At 46.0% G+C, this 16,214-nt stretch overlaps 1 protein-coding gene across 18 annotated transcripts in view; it reads right to left on the bottom strand.

Moving 5' to 3' along the window:
* The window catches only part of KIAA1217 (KIAA1217 ortholog), a 692,194-nt gene that overhangs the window by 71,778 nt on the left and 604,202 nt on the right, over nt 1–16,214 (bottom strand). The window contains exon 1 of one of the 18 annotated variants that reach the window (XM_046013822.1): nt 10,588–10,912. The exons of the other annotated variants lie outside the window; for them this stretch is intronic. The gene's annotated coding sequence lies outside the window, so the exon portion shown is untranslated. Of the gene's footprint in view, nt 1–10,587; nt 10,913–16,214 lie in introns of those variants that run through there. 18 annotated transcript variants of the gene reach the window in all.

The following is a 16,214-nucleotide window of genomic DNA, read 5'->3' as shown; positions in this document are numbered from 1 at the left end:
TGCGGGCTCATCTGCTTGAGCTCTGACCTTCAGCGTGCAGGACGCTGAACTCTGTGGGAGATGTTCCTCATCTGCGTCCCTCTCTGACCCTGATTTCCACGGCAAAGGAAAGGAACAGCAAGATGTCTCAGCAGGCTTAGCATCTAACTAGCCAGATGCTCTCTTGATTACGATTAGGTTTTATCTACCTGCTTCAGAATAAGTCACATGTCGGGGTGCCTGGGTGGCTCAGTCGGTTCAGCAACTGACTCTTGATTTGGCTCAGGTCACGGTCTCAGGGTCATAAGACGGAGCCCCGTGTTGGGCTCCCCACTCAGCCGCAAGTCTGCTTCCCTCCTTCTCCCTCTGCCCCTCTCTACTCTCTCTCTCTCTAAAATAAATCTTAAAAAAAAATCAGTTACATGCATGTTAGTATGTATCATGTTTATATACATTACACTGACATATACTAAAATATTCTGGGTGGCTAATCATGTAGATGTAGCTATCACTACGCCACGAGTTATATATGTGTAAACAAGTATATATGCACATGGACATGTACACACACACACACACACGCTTTATTCGTCGCAGATGTCAGATTACGGGACAAAATGTCTGGGACATTCCTGGGACCGCACCTCTCAGAGGCAGCACTACAATTCCGTCACGGTATCCTCCGCCCCTCTAACCTTTCATCAGGGAAACTGATCGAGTCGATTACGTTGTCAAGTGGAAAAGGTTGATACAACATTACATAGCTTTAGGATGGTCACCACAGTGTAAGAAGTTTTTTTAAAAAATTGCAGTTGGGTGATGTAACAACACCTCATCACATCCGAACTGAGAACAGCAAAGTGATGACAATCTCGGTCGGATTTTGGGCTCCGCAGCCGCAGCTGAACGGTGGGCATTTTTCAGTGGAGAAAACGGTGGTGAACACATCGATGGGTGGTGGGTGCCAAGCCAGAAACCAAATGGTCTTTCATTCCCGGTCTGTCACTGTCCTGCCCCATCCCAGGGCTCCCGCGGCGGCATCCGAGCAGTCCTTGAGTCTCAACACCCAGTGTTCCCTCTTGGGTGCCACCTCTCGGGATCTACTCCGGGTCCCTCCGCACCTCTTTCTTTCCTTACCGCTCTTCTGGAAATCAACCCTGTGGACCCAGGTGGCAATCATGGCCCTTCTTCTGGCACTGCCCCCTGCCTGTTTCCACGGCAAAGAGGGACACGCGCTGGCTCTCTGACCCAGTCCTAGAACGAGCGCACAGCACGAGGTGGGTTATGTCAGTGGAGCGAGTTTAAAGGGGGATTTTACAGGTCGCCTCTGATGAGATGTTGTTCCTCTGTGCTGTTATTTTGACCTTCGGCTCAACAATATTAGCTAATGTGTCAAAAGCAGCAAGGAGCACAGAGGGGAGAGCCCCAGAGGATTACGCTGAAGGAGAGTAATTCACAAAGCCACCAAGTTCCATTTTTCCTCAAAATAAACATGAAAAAACAGCAACACAGATCCAGATCAAAGCAGCCCATGTGCCCATTCTTCCTGGGTTCAGAAGAGCCAAGTGTTCTCCTCCTAGCAGCAGCTTTCGAAACCGAAAGAAGTTCCATGGGTATCCCAGGTATGTCGAGAGTGTGAGCTGGGAAACTTTTCTTGTGTCAGACTGAAAATCACTCCCATTTGTTGTGTAATTATAGAGGCCCATCCATCTCCCCAGTTCTCAGTAGTTAGGAAAGACTCAAAAAGGTTTTGGGTTTATAAATTAAACGAGGGGCGCCTGGGTTAAGCCGCTGCCTTCGGCTCGGGTCATGATCTCGGGGTCCTGCGATCAAGTCCTGCATCGGGCTCTCTGCTGAGCAGAGCCTGCTTCTTTCTCTCTCTCTCTCTCTGCCTGCCTCTCTATCTACTTGTGATCTCTGTCAAATAAATAAATAAAATCTTAAAAAAAATAAATTAATTAAACAAATAGACCTTTGAAAACTCATCTGTTTTCCTTGGGTTTGATGGGAGTCTGTGGCAAAGAACACGAAAGCACCTGCTCTGGGACCAAGCCAGTGGCCCCAAATCCCGCCCCCCCCCCCACCCCGGTCTGGGGAGTCCTCCCACGGTCCACGCAGCACCGTGGAACCTGCCTTTCGATCCGGGTGTTAGCATCAGGTTCCCAATACATATAAGCCAGAAGTCTGATCTAGAGTGATTCTCAACTACCACATTCTCTGCATCCATGGGATGGTTACTAGGCCTAAAAGCCCGGAGTTAAGGCCAATGAGGGAACAAGGATCTTTAAGACAGACTTCTTACCTTTACAGAGCTTACATTCTAGTAGGGATAATGAGGCATGTACATGAATATTCAAAATCAGACAAAGCAGGAATAACTCTGGCAAGTGTTAAATGAGTGCAATACACAAACACTCTCAGAATCTGCTCCGGAGTGAGATCCTTCCGGCTGGAGAGCGGAGGAACACTTTTCTGAAAAGGTGAGATTTAAAGGAATCCATAAATTATGAGCAGAATTTCAGGAGATAAGCAAGAAAAAGGTTGCTTCGTTAGGTAGTCCAGGCAGGAAGGAAAGCACCACTGGAGACAAGAGTGGGAGATGCCTAGTGCCCCGGGGGAACAGGTAGTCCTCTGACCCAAACAGCAAAGGGTTCTCCAAAGTCAAATCAAAGTGCATGAGAATCACCCCGAGCACTTGCTCAGACACGAATGAATGGGCCCCACGTACGGAGTGTCTGACAGAGCAGGTCTGAGAAGCTGAATTTCCAACAGGCCCCCGGGTGCCACTGAGCCGTGGGTCCTAGAGCTTCTTCAAGAACCACCGCTCTAGAGAGCAGAGCGGTTTGGTTAAATCCTAATTCCGAAAGCTGACCTTGTTAAACTTTGAGTGGTGATGATAACTACCTAGAATTTCTCTATAACTATTTTCATCTAAATCTGCCCGGAGAAGATGGAAAGTGAACAAGGGAACTATTATGTTCGGAGACTTCCTATTTACTAAATGCTGTCTGACATCACCTCCTTGAATTCCTGGCAGATTCCCATCGGATAAACATTATAATCCCCATTTTACAGATGAGGAACTGGGGCTCAGTGAGGTCAAGGGTCCTGCCCGAAGGCAGATCACTGGGCCAGGATCCATGAAGTGCCAGAAAAATCTTACGCTGTAGTGGTAAGAAATCAAGTGTGGAGGCTTATTTTTGAACGCTCTTCAAAGGAAGGCAGTGGGTCAAGGATCACAAAGGTCGGTGTTCTTCCCATCTCAAATCAGGCTCAGAAATACCGGAACGGAGTCATCTGTATTGAAGGTTACAGAGACACAAGAGAACAGTAACCTAGACCAGGCGCTGCTGAGGTGATCTACCAACGTGGGGAACCACCACCTTCCACATGGTGATGCCAGGACAGCTGTGAGCCCCCCAAGAGCGCTCCATTTCAAAGGAATACCTCTGTGTTTTCAGTTCAAATACCCAGTCAGCCAGCCAGCAAGCCAGTGGACACGGCTCAGAAATCTGAGATGGTCAGCAAAACCACCACTTCTCCTTATTTGGAGAAATGACAGCCTCGGAGACAAGCAGTTTGGGAGTCGTGCATACCCCGAGGCTGGGCTTGGCAGGCCTCTCCGCCCCCGCCCTGCCCGGCCTTGCCCTGCCCGACAGCTGGGGGAGGTTAGCCAGCCACTGCTTCCCCACTCGCTTCCAACACTGCCAGCAGCCTGCTCCTCGGACATGAGATCTGCCCCCCCCCCCCCACCGTGTCCCCAGGAGGGCGGGATTTGGAGCACTCCTTCCCTCGAGGGCAGCCCAGCACTCCTGAATCTGGGTAGCTCCCCAGAAACCAACGTAGGGCTACCAGCTCGGTGACCCCGCGTCCAAGAAATCACCGTCCAGGTGACCAAGTGCCCACCTCCAGCCAGGGGGAAGACACAATCTAGTTGTCCCCCTGCCCAAAACACGGGAAGGACAGAATCCCCTGCCACAAGAAGTAAGGCTGGTGAAGAAGCAGCTCTGTCACGTGCGGAGCCTCTCAAAGCTCATGACTTGGCAGCCAGAGCTTCCAACTCATGTCAAGGAAAAAGAGGCTCCAGGTGGACTCCAAAGGGGCCCATCTCCCCCCTCGGGCCGGGCCAGCTGCCATCTTCTTCTTCTTTGTATTCCCTTTCTCTTACTTGTCTTCCTTCATTTTTTTAAGATTTTATTTATTTATTTGACAGAGAGAGATCACAAGTAGGCAGAGAGGCAGAGAGAGAGAGGAGGAAGCAGACTCCCTGCTGAGCAGGGAGCCCAATGCAGGACTCGATCTCAGGACCCTGGGATCATGACCTGAGCCGAAGGCAGAGGCTTTAACCCACTGAGCCACCCAGGCGCCTCAGTCTTCCTTCTTTGAAAAGCGACATGGGGACCCAGTTTCTTCCAGAGAGGATGGGAAGACATGGTGAATAAAGAGACAGAGGGAGTTTCTCACAACACGAGCCCGCACCCCGAGACACTGGCTTCATTCTGATGACCTTGACCCTCAACTTCTTCAACGGACTGCACTCAACAAACCGGCTCCCCCTCCCAGAATTTTGTAAAGGTGGAACCATCCTCTTCATCAAAAAACAAAATCCTCCTACCATGGCAGCCAAGGAAGGCAGGGGGTTGTGGAGGGATGAGCATTGGATGAAGAATGAAAAGACAGTTTCTCCTCTGAGGAGTTCCTTGTTTGTGGTCTCACCGCTGTGACCGTGGCTCTCTCTGGACTTTTCTGAGCCTCTGGTTCTGCCGCTTTGCGGCTTCAGGAATACCTTCCGTGCCCACCCTCCCAGTTCTGCGAACACCAAGTGAGCTGAATTATTCTTGCATGACTTCGCATGCAGAGAACTGTGATCAACATGGCTTCTTAGGAAAATCGCCCAGAAGCGTTCATGGGCTCACTCAAATGAGAGCAAAATGAATAGAACGGATAATACTCACTTTAATATATTCATAGGAATGTGATGAGAATGACACCCTCTCCTTTTGAGATGCTAAGAGCTCATGGGAAGAAAGAGTGGATTCTGAAAGCAGGAAAGCCATGCTGTATTATATTCCAAAGACATATCCTTGAGAAAAAGGGTCAGATATAGGCTGTGGGCTCCCATGCAAGAACGTGCTTTTCCTCATTCCCATTCCTGAATGAACTGGCGATTCTGAAGCCAGATCAGGCTAGATAAAAGATTTCCGGTCCACTTCATATAAATATGACAAGTATACTCAAATGTCAAGTATTTCTAAAAATTATGGGATGGGTGATGACCCGCATCTCTGCGTCAGGTCCTTCTCCTTCCCTTCCCCTCTTACCACCTGGGAGTGCCTCTCTCTGGGAATGAAACATGCTTAGAGCCAGAACAGAAGTTTTGGTTGGTGAGGGTAAGGCTGAACACAAGTTTCTGGATGCTCTTAGAATTTCAATTACACTGTCCACTCTAGTCCTGCCCCACATTTATATTAAAAAGAGCAAAATCTGTGTGCTTTAGGATAGTTCCTTGAGAGAAAAACATCTACCTTGCCGTAGTGCTCAAAAAATTGTTTCTGGCTTTTCTTTCTCTCTCTCCCTCTTTTTTTTTTTTTTTAATGTAGCAAAGTGTGGCGATTTATTTATTTATCTATTTATTTTTGCAAAGTGTGATTCAATGTAAATGTAGAAATGCTGTTACTGAACTTTTATGTCGAGACGGCCTTACACATACGTTCACTGTATTCTACATCTAAAATGCAAAAAAAGGTCTGGGTGGTTCTTATATTATTACGATGCACTATCTATAGAAACACATTATCTCCGGATAAAAAATTTCTGTCAAAATTAAAAAATATCAGAATGCCACATTTGACTCATTCTTATGCTCTAGTCACAGAGCGATACTGAATAGAAACTTATTAGCATTTCACGAAATTTCTTCAGATCATTGTTACGAATAATAAAAATACAGAAACATTTTAAAACAACATATTTCAGCCTTAAAATGGTCAGATTAACATAATTATAGCCTTAGGTTGCCAACAGTGGCGCATTTCTCATTTTCATGAGAACGCAGAGGTTCTCCCAGATCGCAAGCTAATAGGCTCCTTGGTCTAAATATATACAATAAAATCTAAAGGAAATTTCTGAAGCATTAAGATCGGAACCCTGGAGATAGCTGGTAAGTAATTTGCGCTGCTGGAGCAGAGTTTTTTGTTTTGCCGTTACACAGCTGCTAGGAAATATATTTTTAGATTTGCTTTTAAAGGTGAGCAAAGATGGTATCCACTGTGTAGATATGTATCCAGAATGTTCCCTCAGTCCCTCCTGCGAGGAGTCCGCCATGGACGGAATGTTCTGTCCGTCGCCCTCCTTCTTGGTAAGTCAGTGCGAGGAGCGGTCCTCGACGCTCTCATCCTGGACGAAGCGATCAGGCCCTGACCGTGACGCCCATCGCTTCCCAGGCCCGTGCCTTATGAAAAACACGCACCGAAGGTCAAGCAGGTCCCTGCTCATCACCCACATCGTTACGACGTCTTATTGCTGTCTGGGTTTTTGTTTGGCAGCCCCTCCTGTGATATCAAGGGCAAGTGAAAACGTACGGGTTCACAGAGTTAAATCAGAACAAGGAAGGGCATGAACTTGGATTTCACAGGAAGAGGAAAAAAATGTAAAGAAAGAAATCAGGTGCACACATTGATCAACCAACTGAGGGAAACATATCTTCTGTATTTGAGGAATAAGGAGGGAGTGCTGCCCCAACCATGAGAAGGCACCCTCCAGCTACAAACGCACGCTGGGTCCTCACACCTTTTGCGGGGACAGGCCTCAGATAAATAAATCTGCACAGAAATGTTTCAATGAACAACTCTTCTTTTGTGCCCAAAAAGAAGGTGCTGGAGTTCTTGAGAACCCTTAAATAAGAATTAGTTTTGATTCTGACGTTGAAATGGCTCATTTTTCTCAATGACACAATCGTCAGTGACATTTTGCTCTGTCTTCAGAAGTCCCTGACTGGTCCTTTGTCTTAAAGCCCGGGTTTTTACACTTCACTCAGTAACAAGATACTATTATCCCCCACTTTGGCCATTTCCTCGCACTGCTATTTACCCATTTAATGCTTTTCTTTATTTTCCCTTACTTACTGTGATGAAGCAATAGTATTCATTAACTCTCAAGTTCTTTGTGCCACTTACTTCTCTAATGCTCATGAAGACATTATATAATTAATTATTAAAATTTTAAAAAACCTGTTTTTCTAGGTATCACCGAAAACCACAGGTTCCGAGTGAAAACCAGCATTGGAAGTGGTCTGAGCAGTAAAACGTTAGCGTTTCAAACAGGGTCATGGCAGGAGCCATTTTCCTTAGCAAAGAGGCTGACTTTTAAAAATAACGCTATAATCCTACACAAGCCTTTTAAGCCAGTATGTATTGTTTTATTCAAAGCATCTCGTAATTTGAAGCAGCTGCTGTTTTTCAGTTGACTTGATGGCTTAGTCTCCTTCAATAAAAATATTGGATCATCTAAATCTGGTTAGTTCAAAATCCATTTATTTTTGGTCCAGGCCCATGCATTTCCAATTAATGAGCTCTGCTCCCGCTGCAGACACGCACCGCCACGGAGACGAGGTGAGGCCAAGCTCTATGCATCTACAGTGGTGGCTGGCGACAAGAAGTCGGACAGACAATGTTTTCCCAGATCTATCAGGTGGGACCCAGAGGGGCCAGAATGAAAAGCAGGGAAGCAATGGAGATGGACAGAGACCTGGTCTCAGGGACAGGTGGCTTGGGCTCCAGCCCTATCTTTGTCCCTCCCTTATTTTGTGACATTGTCACCCCAAGTCATTCCAACCATGCTAGGCCTCCTGAGTCTCGTCTCACGGAGAGGTGAAAGATGATAAAAGATGATGCATAAGGACCCTCTTTCCACCTCTGGAACCCCACGGTTCTAAATAAGTCAGGCTTATTTCTTGAGGTTGCACCAATAACCAGCTACGTCCTCTGTCACAAATGTCCAGCAGCAGACAGAGTCTCGCTCCTGCCAATTACACGCCAGCAAAGTAATCGCTAACCTGATGGGGAGAGGAGCAGGTAGAGAGGAAACATCTCACCACCAGTTGCTACGTACCTGAAAAACATTTGTCTTCCCTGTAAAAAACTGATGTGTGCTAGAGCAGTTTTCTGGAAACCTCTCTAGGGCAAGATCATGGGGTGGGGAAGCCTGCGTGGACAGGATCAGAGACAATTTCCTAGAGTCGGGGTTACCCCGATAGGGACCCACAGAGAAGACAGAAGAGCAAAACCCCAGGAAGGAAACAGCATGTAGGGGGCAAGGGTTACAACCTGAAAATACCAGGACATATGCTCCCAGTCAAAGGCAATTTCCCCCAACATCTCTATTTACATGAGACAAGAGAAGGGATGTGGTTTGGATAGCAAAGGGCGGGGGGAATGTGGGCGAAGCCTCTCCCATACTCTCCAACACTGGCACAGAACTCTTTGGGAAGGACCCCACTACCGCTAAAGGACGGTCCCGTTCCAATGGACCTTCAGTTGAGTTGGCTGGTTTGCCAGCCCCGGATTTGGGGCAGAAATGGGGCTGGACGCTAGCTGTGTTGGCCCTCAAGTCCTAGTGCAGGGCTGCGATGAGCCCCTGCATCGCCTGCTGACATCCTTGGCAGTAATCCCTTTGCACCACAAATCACTGGGTATTTCTGTAGCCCAGTGGATGCCTCGGTGTCCAGGAGGCAGGGGAGGAGAGCCCCAGTCCCTGGTGCTGAGGGAGCTCCACAGGCTGTGCCGACTCGGGAACCCTCCACCTTCAACGTTATTCCCCGTCCTCCCCCCCCACCCCCCACCCCCGTCCTCCCCCAGCCACTCTGCCGAAAGCCGCACAGGCAGCAGCCTGACACGCAGGCAGTTCTCCACTCAAACACGTTTTCTCACTTCCAGATCAAGCTCACGAATACGCTCCCCGCTCCAGGGCCATGAAAACAGTTTTCAAATGACACAGCGCACGAAGCAAAGAAGGCAGGAGCAAGGAGGAAAGGGTAGTTTGCCTAAAACTCCCCCCACACTATCTACTGTTTACTGTTTTCATTTCACAGAGGAAGTTGTCACCAAGTCTCGGAAAAGACAACCAGTCTCGTACTAGTTTTGGATGCTATCCATCCCAACCAACCAACCACCCAAACCACCACCAACAAAAAAACACAAAACAGAACCAAACAAAACAAAAACAAAAGTGTACAAAATAATTTCTCTTAGGTCAAAAAAGCATTGCTGATGTGTAATTACTACTTTCAAACTAAGTCGTCTGTATCTGACTCCAGGCTTGGAGCTCTTGGCTACTAGTAAGAGAGTCAGCCTGGGTTCGAACTCGGGCTTTGCTACCTGCTAGAGTGTAGTCTTGTTATTTAATTTCTTGGCCTCAGTTTTCCAATCAAAAAATGGGTCTAATTGTACCTATGAAGTCGAGTTATTCTGATGACTGCATGAAATAATATATATTATTTTTTAAAAAGATTTTATTTATTGGACAGACAGAGATCACAAGGAGGCAGAGAGGCAGGCAGAGAGAGAGGAAGGGAAGCAGGCTCCCTGCTGAGCAGAGAGCCCGATGCAGGGCTCCATCCTAGGACCCTGAGATCATCGCCTGAGATGAAGGCAGAGGTTTTAACCCAATGAGCCACCCAGGCGCTCCAAAATAATATATATTATTGCGACCACATTAGGGAGCAACTTTTATGCACATAAACTCATCTCCAAATTGGGATAAAGATACCCACTGGGATATGGATAAGCAGATCCATGGGCACATGAACCTTTAAAGGGAAACACATTTGATTTAAAAGGACACTGCTCTACTGAATTCCTTTTTAAAAAATGCAAAATATTGTGACTCTACCATTGCAACAATAAGATAAAAGTCATCTCAAGTACATATAATTTCTGCCAAGCCTTTTTTCAAGCAGTCAATAAGCCTGACAAAATAGGACTGTATCTGTTATATAAAACTGTAGAAGTTTTAAACATAACTCTTAAAGCTTACAAAGACCTTTTTTTCAAAAAAGTCAAAACTGAGACACAGAAGCTATTTGTAATTTAAAATTTGAAGTGTTTTTCACCAGGAAAAAAACAACAAATAATTTTCCTTAAGAAAATAACTTTCCTTAAGATGTTGAAGGACACACACTCAAGTCCCCCTCCCACTGTTAGCACATCTTCAAATTTTCTACATCTGTCTCAGAAACTAAATGCAAGTCCTCATCTTCATGAAAACACTGAAAATGGTCACAAAACACGTACATCACTGAGATCTGTACTAGCAGATAATGCGGACACCTTAAATCCTTTTCAAATTATAAGGTTACACAGAAACTAGCTGGCAGGATTTACATACGGAAGACAGCCGAACATAATTTAAATGGCTTTTAAGAAACAGACTATCACCAATCACAAAGAAGTTTTCTCCTAAGCAGTGCGTTACGAAGTGAAAATTAAAAACCTGGTATTTTAATTCCTCACTGAACTGAAATACAGATCTGTCTCAGTTGAAGGCAAACGTCCCACAGCATGACAAAAACAGTCTGAAAATTGTATTTTGTTATAAAGGTACAGTTCTTACCTTACATCTTCCGTGACCCTTTTTCTTCTAGAAGAAACTTTCTAGACTTGCAGAGACCTTCAAACTACCCATCTCTCGAAGATTTCCAGCTCTGCCTGTCTTTATGGTGACTAAATGCAAGGCTTGGATTTTTTTTTTTTTTTTTTTTTTAAAGAAGGAAGCTTTTAGTCAAAATATGTGGTTTAAAGGAGCAGTATCCACCCTTGTTAAAACCATTTCACGGACATTCAGAGGTTTTGTTTCTACTCTATGAAAGTTAAATCCGAGTAGGAAGGCATTTTTCCTGTCCCGGAAATCAGCATAACTAAAACCAATGCTGAGCTAACGAGAAATGTTTCTTCCATGTGTTCTGTCTGGCAGAAACGGCAAAGCCATATCAAGGAAACACGTGATGTTTATAAATACAATATGGCTCATGTTGTCATAACCTCTCAATGACAAAAAAAAAAAAAAAAGTGTAAGGAAAGGCAAGCGGCCACAAGGCAGGAAAGATGAGATTTGTATCACTTAGAAGCTGCCTATCAGATGTGCATATATTACCCTTTTTTGCTTCTTGGAAAATAAAGTCTAACTGGAAGCAGCCAGGGAGGAAGAAAATATCTCCCGTGTTCTGGAGAGCCACTGTATTCCAATGCGTTTGCCTCGCTAATCATTTCAAGAAGAGCAATTCCTTACCCATGGTAACGCAAACATCTCTTTGCCTGTCAGAAAAGCATGATATAAAGGGGCATAATTAGATACATCACTCAAGTGAGTTCCATTGTTTTAACTCAAGCAAGTAATAGAACGGAGGCAAGGATTTCACAGAGCCTGGAACTGATGTGGAAACGTCCAGATGTCTGTATCGTGACTGATTTCGGACTTGTGGATACTGACTTCGGACCTTCTGCTGGGTTTGAAGATTCGTGAGGGCAGTGACCACACTCGCTCACCATTGTATCTCCAGAATCTTGCACAAGAGCCAGAATCAGAGGAGGGGAGGGGACGTGATGGTTGGATGAGTGAACCAGTGAACCTTGGCGCTAGGTTAACTGGTCTAGAATGCTCAGTCCTACTTTGTTGAATCTGGAGTACTTGGAGTATCCCAACAGGAAACACTGACTAAACACAACCTACAGGTTAAGATTTGTCCTACTGAGTTATACATACAGCAAAACGAGATCTGTCTTCTTCAATTTGGTATCCAGAATTAGCTTAAACTTTGTACCACACTTGAATTTAACTCCTGAGAAGAAAGTTTTAAAGAGCACATAGGTAAGCTTTTCTTTTCCTTTTTTTTTTAAAGATTTTATTTATTTATTTGACAGACAGAGATCACAAGCAGGCAGAGAGGCAGGCAGACAGAGAGGGGGAAACAGGCTCCCTGCTTAGCAGAGAGCCCGATGTGGTGCTCGATCCCAGGACCCTGAGATCACGACCTGAGCCAAAGGCAGAGGCTTTAACCCACTGAGTCACCCAGGTGCCCCTAGATATGCTTTTTCCGACAATCACTTGTTTCAACCCGACCCATCTGTTACTCTCATCTTAAACTTGAGGGTTACCAACTGCTGTAAAATTATACTGATAGGAGGGGGATTTTTTGGGACAGACGGATATTCCTATTTCTTAGTTTGGTCAGGAACTACCACTGAGATAAGCTCAGGAATGTGCTGCAGACCCCAAATATTCACATTAACATTTACAAATAATTGTACTGATCTCCGCAAAGAGGGGATCCACTGAAAGTTTGCGATAGGGGAAGTGCTCAGGTGAACCCCTTTTTCATCCAGACAATTAATGAGAACTTCCTCACTGTTGGAGGGAAACACAGGGAGCAGGAAGATGAACAGAATGGGAACTTCACCCCTGCAGAAAGTAAGGATTTAAAAGGAACCGAAGGCGTGTCCATGGCAGGCAGGAAAACGTCGGTAGGCCAAGGGAGGGAAGCAGACCGGTGAGGTCTTAGGGAGGTTGAGAGAGGCTTGGAAAAGAGAGGAGGTAGGGAAGTCTTGATGAAGCCTTTGAGTTAGGTCTTCACACTTGGGTGGCACGTGGACATTGATGATGGAGGCAGCGGAGTGGGGGTGGATAGTCGTGACCACCAGAGTGAGCAAGAAGGCCAGTTCTTGGAGCTGTGGCCTGCCGAGCTCCCGATCCAGTTCCACCACAGAAGAGCTATGTGGCTTCGAGCAAGTTCCCTAACCTCTCTGATCTTCAGCTTCCACGTATGAAGCAGGGGATAACAAGAATTCCCCTCACAGGCCCTTGGTCTGGAAATCAAATGAGAATGAATGGAAGCGCGGTGCTCAGCACAGGGCCTGGCCTGGGGTCGGTATTATTTTGAATGTTAGTCAATACCACGGTTGCTGGTGATGGGTCATGGAAGAGAACCCTAAATGACTGAAAGACGATTCATTAGGAGTATTTCTGGAAGCTTCCATTTCTACGGGATTCTCTTCCTTTCGTTTTTTATTTATTAGAGGGATAGAGAGAGAGAGAGCACAAGCAGGCCGAGGGGCAGAGGGAGTGGGAGAAACATGGCTGAGCAGGGAGCCGTATGTGGGACTCGATTCCCAGACCCTGGGATCATGACCTGAGCTGAAAACAGGCACTTAACTGACTGGACCACCCAGGCGCCCCTCTTCTCTTCCATTTCTATAGGATTACTTCATTCCTCTCCAAATCCCAAAGTCTTCCTCTCAACCAGAATGCTGCCCCATGGAAAAAAGAGCTCTAAGGCATGCCCATTTTGGACATACATACTAAATGACATATACTACTTCTTCTTTCATTTTTTTAGGGGGTGGGGGTGGAGGGTATCTTTTTAGCCAGGTCGAAAAGAGAACAAAACGGAGCAAAGTCAAACATTACAAAAATGCCATGAAACAGACACCTAACAGGGTTAAGAAGTGAAAGAAATTTAAGAAAGAAAGAAAAGAAAAAGGAAGGGTATTTAATGGGTTCCAAAATCTCATCAGGAGCATCATTTCAAAACTTGAAAAGCTTTAACAGAAATGCCAAGGAAGGGAGTCTACAGCTGAATACAGAGAGTCAGAGAGAACTGGGTTCAAATCCAGTGCCTGACATTTACCAGCTGGATGGGCCTCGGAAAGACTCACGGGCCTCAGCTGCGTCATGGATAAAAATGGAGTCAGTTACCTCCTTGGCAGAGTTATTGGCTAAGCAGTATGTAAAGTAGTTAACCATTGCCTGCTGTGAAGATACAAAAAGGCTGTTATCTTACATCCAGAAAAACAATGGTCTAGAATGAATGCGACTTGCACCCTGCCTGGTTCCACAGAGAAATGAACAGAATTCATGGAAATTATTACCATTTTGCCCCCTTCCCTCCCAAAAGTCACAGTGGAGCATCTGACAAGAAGTCAGAAAGTGGGAAAATCAAAAAGGGAGGCCAGGAATGTGGCCAACACACAAAACACATGCCGTGAATGCCTGAGCGCTTGTTGTGGGCGGGCCACACATTTAATTCTAAGCTTTAGAGTAGCAACACAAAGAGGGAAAATGATCACTTTCAAGATTCAAAGTGTCCACATGACAAAAATAAACCAGGAGAAGCACAGCTCTCTGTGGTGATGGGAACAGAGATATTTTACAGTGGGTTCTCGTTAATGACAGAAAACGCGTAATACAGGAATTGCAGCACTACGGTGAGAGTGGTCCGTGCGTGCTGGGTTTACGCTCACCGTGGGTAAGACATCATGGCCGGCTTCTGGAGGGGTAAAAAGATGGACACAAGATGGTCTGCGCCTTTGGAGAATTTACAGTCTGGCGGACGAGATGCATAGGCATCTAAATGGTTTATGACAATAGGACAACATGCCACGCACCCCTGGATGGACGGGAAAGATGAATTCTGCCAAAGCCTTACGGGAATCTTCGTCAAGTAGGTGGTCTTTTAGTTTTTATGTTTTAACATCTCAATACGGAGATGTTCAGCCATTTGGAAACAGAAGAGAAAATAATCTGAGAACTCCCATCATCCACCTGCGGCATTTTCCAGCAGTTTACCGATTTTGTTTCACCTATATCGGCTTTTTTGGATTACTCTGCTGGGGTATTTTTAAGCAAATCCCATTCATCATGCCATTTAGCCTGTAAATACTTGGCATGTCTCATGTTACAAACCATAACCACCAAGTCATTACTGTACCCAATGGAATGACCACTTATCCCTTAACATCACCTGATTCCTTTTTTCTTTAAAGGTTTTATTTATTGTACGAGAGAGAGAGAGAGAGAGAGAGAGAGAGAGAGAATATGGGTGAAGGGCAGAGAGAGGGGGAGAAAGAATCTGAAGCAGACGCCACACCGAGGACAGAGCCCAACAAGGGGCTCGATCCCATGACCACAAGATCACGACCTGAGCTGAAACCAAGAGTCGGACGCTTAACTGACTGAGCCACCTATGTGCCCTAACATCACCTGATTCCCAACACATGTTTAAATTTCCCACAGACTTTCACCGATGTCTTTGACAGCGGGTTGTTCCAGTCAGGATCCCAACATGGCGCCCATGAGGCATTTGGTTGTTATGGTACAGACGTGACCTGGGAAACGTACAAGGTTGGCCCACTTTTTTTTTTTTTTTTCCAGACCAGCGGTTTATTGAAGGAATCGGGCAATTGTCCTGGTGGATGTTAGATGGAAGTGATTTTGAAAGGCAGATCTGTGGGGAGGGAGAGGGCATTTCAGACACCCGCAGTAAGAACTGTGACGTAACTCCGCTTGGGTGTTGGTTTGTGGATGAGACGGTCCATGAGCTGCTATTCTTTGTGCAGTGGGACGGTGGGCTTAGGGGCATGGCTTGGGAAGCAACTGTTGGACTGGGGTATGGAGAGGTGGGAACTGATCACTAGTGTTGCTAAGAGCCGGGGATCCAGAGCCTACCTGCCTGGGTTCAAATCTCAGCTCGGCCGCTCTCTAGCTGTGTGGTCTTGGGCAAATTTCTTAACATACCTAAGCAACTGTTTTCTGAGCTGTCAAGAGGAGGGCATATACCAACCAACACTGCCTCAAAATGTTGTCTTGGGGGATTAAATGAGATCACTCATACAAGTGCTTAGAAAATGCTCAAAAAAGTTAGCTTTTGTGAGAAGAGCTGTCACAGTGCAGGCAACGGCAGAAGGGGCATCCGTAAGAGGCCTTCCTGGATGGCCTGGACCAGCTCGAGTGGCTAGGGAAGCGTTGAGAGACAGGAGTGAGGCAATCAAACAATCACCGATAACTCAACTTTTTAAATCTCTTCTTCCCAACCTGTTGAAACGCGCACACACACTCCCCCGCCCATCTGTGTCACTCTACCTTGCCTGAACAGAAAAAGCAAGAAGGAAAAGGACTTCGGAGGGCGGGGGGGAGGGAAGGAGGATAAGGGTTTTTTTTCTTCTTCAATGGGATACGATGGAAACATTGGAAGGATATCCATGTGAAGATGGCCACTTGGAAATTGAACACCGGGCTCTTGAAATCTAGAGAGGTGGCAGAGCCGGGGTTATAATTTTAAGGATCATCCACATCGATGTAATGGTTAAGTCAGCAGGAAGATGAAAAACCACAAGTGAAAGGATGCTGATTAAAACAAATTAAAAAAAAAAAAAAGCAAATTCCTATGCACACACACACCACACACA

Source organism: Meles meles, chromosome 7 (assembly GCF_922984935.1).
Source record: "Meles meles chromosome 7, mMelMel3.1 paternal haplotype, whole genome shotgun sequence".
NCBI classification, from domain to species: Eukaryota; Metazoa; Chordata; class Mammalia; order Carnivora; family Mustelidae; genus Meles; species Meles meles.
This window is presented reverse-complemented; position numbering and strand designations above follow the sequence as displayed.